Here is a 6,317-nt window from a genome sequence, read left to right as displayed (position 1 = left end):
GTTAGTATGTAACACGAAGAATGGTGAATCCATTAATGGACTATGAAATCAATGTAGTAGATTTTTACCTGGATTTTTTCAAATGAGTTAACATAGAATGGGGTGGAGTGTGGGGAATGAGAGTACATTATGCAAGTAAGTCTAGGTATTGTTTTGTGGAACTTATATTTTTGTTATCCATATGTACTCTTTCTCATGCTTTTGTGTGTGTGCAGTTTCAGTGTAAATTGTAGTTCTCACAGTGGGTCTAAAAAGTTCGAAAGCCACTAACATTTCATTTTAGAGATGAAAGAGTGGAGACCAAGTTGTTAACTGAAATCACATTTAGATGGAGCAGAAATAGGCCACTTTAGAATTGAAGTGACACGTGGAGCTATGGCCTGTTCTCTTTTTAATAGAAGAAATCAATAATCCAGAGAGATGTTTCCAGGGCCCCACTGAAAAAGGCTAGACAGCCTGTGATTTCTCCATGTGGGAACTTCATTTCCTGTATTCGTTTCCTTCATAATTCCTGAGAATTATGTTTAGTTATTTTCTAAGTGATTTACTTTGAACAAATATGGTGGAAGTTACAGAATATGACTTTTTTATTTAAATTTTTTTAATGTTTATTTATTTTTGAGAGAGAGAGCACAAGCGATGAAGGGGCAGAGAGAGAGAGGGAGACAGAGAATCCGAAGCCGGCTCCAGGCTCTGAGATGTCAGCACAGAGCCCGGTGCAGGGCTCGAACCCACAAGTTGTGAGATCATGACCTGAGCCCAAGTCGGATGCTTAACCAACTGAGCCACCAGGTGCACCCAGAATATGACTTCTGAGACCAGGTCACAAAAGACCTCTGTGGTCTCTCTTGGATCACTAACCCTAGAAGAGATCAGAAACATGTGAGGGAACACTCAAGCCACCTTGTGGAGAAAGTCAGATGCAAAGGAATCAAGGCCTCTAGCCAACAACTGGTGAGGTTCTGAGGCCTCATTCCACCAACCATGTGAGTGAGCCAGCTTGGAAGCACATCCTCCAAAGCTCCATCAAGCCTTCAGATGACTGCAGCCTCAGCTGATGTCTCACTAAAGCTTCACGGGAGACCCTGGGTCAGAACCATCTAGCTAGCTAGTCCAGGATTCCTGGCCCTCAGAAAATATAAGATAATAAATGCTTATCATTTTAAGCCATCAGACTTTGGAGTATTTGTTATGGAGCAACAGATACCTAATATAACACTAAGTGTCTTATTGGAGAAGGAATATTTTACACAGAGGAAAATAGCCATATTTTTCTAGTTGAGATTAATAGTTTGATAAAAAATGAGCAGTAAAGGGGCACCTAATGGCTAAGTTGGTTGAACATCCAGCTCTTGGTTTGGGATCAGGTTGTGATCCCAGGGTTGTGGGATCAAGCCCCACTATTGGCTCTGTGCTGAGCAAGTCCCTTCTTGGGATTCTCTCTCTCTCTCTCTCTCTCTCTCTCTCTCTCTCTCTCTCCTACTCTCCCTTGCTCATGCTCTCTCTCTCTCTCTCTAAAATAAAAAATAAAAATAAAAAATAAATGAACAATAAAACATTATGCTTTTACAGGTTCTTTCTGGGCAGCTGATTTTGCTAAATCTCATCTAGGACCAGTTGAAAGCTTTAGAAACTGTCAACACAGAAAATATGGTAAGTACCAGTCTCCCATGTCTCTATTTTTTTTAATTTCATTTATTTATTTTGAGAGAGAGAGTGGGTGTGGGGAAGGTATCAGGGAGAGAGGGAAAGAGAGAATCCCAAGTACACTCCCCACTGTCAGTGCAGAGTCCAGTGCAGGGCTCCATCTCATGAACTATGAGATCATGACCTGAGTCGAAATCAAGAGCCAGACACTAAACCAACTGAGCCACCCAGGCACCTCTCCCACGTATATTTAAAAACAAAAATAACACTAAATCACCCTATCCCCATAATAACAATTTTAGTATTTTCTTTTGAAATATCAAATCACCTCTAAACATTACTGACTCCCATAAACATTTCTGTCTCCCACCCGCCTACTCTCTCTCTCTCCTGTCCTTCTCCTTTCCTTTCTTTTCTCTATGATCTCTCTCCCACTGCTTTTCCACTGCCCTGCACACATCTGCCTATTGGGTAAGCCTTCACTGATCTCTATTCCAGAAAGTTGGCAGGTTTCATTTGAATTGGTTAAGAGAACATTGCTGCCACCTACCGTTAAAACTAAGGCACGAAGATGAATACAAAGAGACCTGATAATAATAACAGGTAACAAAAAAACAATACTAGTGTGATGTTTACTACACTTTGGGCACTGTTCATGGTACTTCATATACATTGATTCATTTAATCATCACAAGAAGAGATGCTATTATCAATTTAGTGGTGTGAGTTTAGGGATATTAGGGAAGTAAAAACTGAGGTACCTCACGTGTGAATAACTTTTCCAAGGTCACAGGACTCAAGACTATGCAATTCTGATATTTTTCTTCCTATCATACTGTACATTCTCCCCGGATTGTAATTAAGACAATGTTTTAGGTATATACTTGTAAATATTTTTGTACTTCCCTGTTTAAATACTCTGTTAATTTCTCATCATATATATACTAACAGAATATTCTTGGACACCTCCTCCATGCCAGCAGTCATTCTTCTCCATGTCATCTGAGCCTCGCAGTTTAGTGGAGAAAAGGGTAATAGTTTTCCTAGAACAGTTAAGGGGAAAAAAAGGTTTATAGGGCTACTAAATGACTTGCTTACAATTACACAACTAGTAAATTACAGAACCTAATTTAACCCAGGTCAGTTTCACTCTTGACCTACCTTCTCTGAGTTCTCTGACTTAACTATATATTCCTCAGTCCATGAAATTTCCATTGCATCCTTACCATAACATTGACTACCCACCCATTTTATTTGACAGAGTAGGCTTCTGTACCTTAAACACATTAGTGCCTGACCAGAACAGAAAATAATAGCCACAGCTAGAGTCCAGACTCCCCTGCCCTCTTTAGAGGTATAAGTTAAAATTTCCTAGGTGCTCAGTTGATGAACTCCTGTTGTTTAGGAGGCAAAGCAGGTAAGAATGTATTACCCTAATCCAAGACTATAGTATGTGATTTACAGCCTAGGATTCTCCCCAGGACAAAATCTGGAGCAGTAGGGATCCCTGGCTGCCTCTCAGGCAGGCACTGTGAACCTGCATCTGTCACGGAGCAGTACATATCAGGGTGGCTATCCCGTGACAACTACATTTGAATTCCTCCACCGTGCAAGCATAAAGCATTAGTTGTAAGAATAGGAAGAAAGGCGTTTCTTTACACATCTTAATATATGAGGGCTTTGGAGTGTTACAATGTCACCCTGTAAAGTACTAGTTTCAACCATGCTATTTTACAATAAGTCACTTTAAGAATAATTAGGAAAGTAGGAGCAATTAGGAAATTAAGAAGAGGTTCTTTTTGTGGTGCCTCAGAGGCGGTAGGCTGCTTCAGGATGAAGCCGAACATCTCTTTCCCAGCTACTGGCTGCCAGAAACTCATTGACGTGGATGATAAATGCAAACTTCAAAGGGAATGGCCATAGAAGCTGCTGATGCTCTTGGTGAAGAGTGGAAGGGTTACATGGTCCGAACCAGTGGTGGCAATGACACACAGGGCTTCCCCATGAAGCAGGGCATCTTGACCCATGGCCGTGTCCGCCTGCTGCTGAGTAAGGGGCATTCCTACTACCGACAAAGGAAGACTGGGGAAAGAAAGTGCAAATTTGATCGGGGTTGCATTGTGGACGCCAATCTCAGTGTTCTCAACTTGGTTATTGTGAAAAAAGGGGAGAAGGATACTCCTGGACTCGCTAGTATTAGTGTGCCTCGTCACCTGGGGCCCAAAAGAGCTAGCAGAATCCGCAAACTTTTCAGTCTCTCTAAAGAAGATGATGGCCACTCATGTGTTGTGAGAAAGACCCTAAAAGAAGGTAAGAAACCAAGAACCAGAGCACCCAGGGTTCAACATCTTATTCCATGTGTCCTCCAACACAAAAACGATAGCGTATTGCTTCGAAGAAACAGTGTACTATGAAAAATAAGCAAGAGGCTGCAAAATATGATAAACTTTTGGCCAAGAGAATGAAGGAGGCCAAAGGAAAATGCCGAGAACAGATCGTCAAGAGACAGAGGCTGTCTTCTCTGAGAGCTTCTACTTCTGAGTCCGGTCAAATATGAGATTATCTACGAGTAACAAATAAATAAGATCAGACATCAAAAAAGAAGAAGAAAGAAAAAAGAAGATGAGGTCTCCAGTCATTCATTAAATATTTGTTAAAATGAGTCACATTTTATCGACTTTTGAAATACGTAATAAGTCATAGCAGTTGAGCTCTTTTCCTGAGGAGACACAGACCAGATGGAGAGGTGGCATGCTTTGATAAAAAAGGTCTAACTAGGAATAAAAAATAAACTAGGCTGGAGATCTTTTACAAATATAAAGCTTCTAAACTTTTGTACCATTTATGAAACCTATAGCACCCCACAATATTTTTTTAAGATTTATTTTTATTTATTTTGAAAGAGAGAGAAAGAGAGACCACAAGTATTGGAGTGGCAGAGAGAAAGGCAGAGAGAGAATCCCAAGCAGGCCCTGCACTGCCACTGTAGAGCCCAACATAGGGCTCAATCTCACAAACCATGAGATTATGACCTGAGCCATAATCAAGAGTCGAGCACTTAACCAACTGTGCCCCTGGTTGGTTCAATAGGTAGAGCATGTGACTCTTGATCTTGGGGTCATGAGTTCAAACCCCATGTTGGGCATGCAGATTACTTAAAAAAATAAATAAGTAAAAAAAGAATTCATGAAAGTTCATATTGGATAGAAATCTTGTCCTAAAATTTCTTTTTTTTTTTTTGAAGATTTATATCCCAGGCTTATAATATCTATATAATCTTTTTAATTTTATTTATCTCAGTGGTTCATTCATAGTTCATCTTAAGCTTTAATTCAGTTAGATTCAAGGCAATTTAACACATATCTATTGAACATTTTCTGTATGCAAAGCTCTGTGATTAGCCCCCGTAGTCTGAAATTTGTCCCTCACCCCTGCCATGTGTAAGAAAAGCTTAGAGAGTTTTTAACAGCTATATGCAAATGAATGAAACTGGACTGCTTTTTTAACACTATATACAAAAATAAACTCAAAATGGGTGTAAGACTTAAATGTAAGACCAGAAACCATAAAATTCCTAGAAGAAAACAGAGGAGGTAAGCTCTATGACATTGCTTTTGGCAATTTTTTTTTTGGATCTGTCTCTCAAGGCAAAGACAGCAAAAGCAAAACTAAACTATTGGGACTACATCAAACTAAAAAACTTTTGCACAGCAAAGAAAACCATCAACAAAACAAAACGGTGATCTGCTGAATGGGAGAAGATATTTGTAAATTATGTGTATCCCATAAGGGGTTAACATTCAAAATATATAAAGAACTCATATAACTCAATATCAGAAAAACAATCCAATTAAAAAATGAACAGAGCTGGGTGCCTGGGTGGCTCAGTCAGTTAAAGCATCTGACTTCAGTTCAAGTCATGATCTCACAGTTCATGAGTTTGGGTCCCACCTCAGGTGAGCTTGAGCCCTGCTTTGGGTGAGCCCTGCTTCTCCCTCTTTCTCTGCCCCTTGCTCATTGTGCTCTCTCTCTCCCTCCCTCTCTCTCTCTCTCCCTCTCAAAAAAGAAGAAGAAGAAGAGAGAAAGAAAGAAAGAAAATGAATAGAGGCCCTGTCACTTTTCCAAAGAAGACCTCCAGATGGCTAACAGACACACTAAAAGATGTTCAGCATCACTCATCATCAGGGAAATGCAAATCAAAATCTCAATAAGATATCACCTTACACCTGTCAGAATGGCTAGTATCAAAAAGATGGGGGGGGGGATGACAAGAAATAACAAATGTTGGCAACAAAGTAGAGAAAAGGGAACTCCTTGGTGGGAATGCAAATTGGTACAGCCACTGTGGAAAAGTGTGGAGGTTTTTCAAAAAATTAAAAATAGAACTACCATATGATCCAGCAATTCCACTTCTGGATATTTAGCCAAAGAAAATGAAAACACTAATTCAAAAAGACATATGAACTGCTATGTTTATTGCAGCATTACTTACAATATCCAACATACAGAACAACCTAAGTGTCCATCGATAGATGAATGGATAAAGAGGATGTGGTATAAATAAAAAATTTTAAAGAAAAAACAATTTTTAAGGGGATGTGGTATGTGTGTGTGTATATATGTATATATATATATGTTTACACATGTATATACATATATATACACATATA

At 39.5% G+C, this 6,317-nt stretch overlaps 1 pseudogene; it reads left to right on the top strand.

The window, feature by feature from the left end:
- The first annotated feature begins 3,480 nt into the window (after positions 1-3,480).
- Positions 3,481-4,136, top strand: LOC121029830 (40S ribosomal protein S6-like; annotated as a pseudogene).
- The last annotated feature ends 2,181 nt before the right edge of the window (positions 4,137-6,317 follow it).

Source organism: Herpailurus yagouaroundi, unplaced genomic scaffold, assembly GCF_014898765.1.
Source record: "Herpailurus yagouaroundi ecotype Mexico unplaced genomic scaffold, PumYag 28, whole genome shotgun sequence".
NCBI lineage: Eukaryota > Metazoa > Chordata > Mammalia > Carnivora > Felidae > Herpailurus > Herpailurus yagouaroundi.
This window is presented reverse-complemented; position numbering and strand designations above follow the sequence as displayed.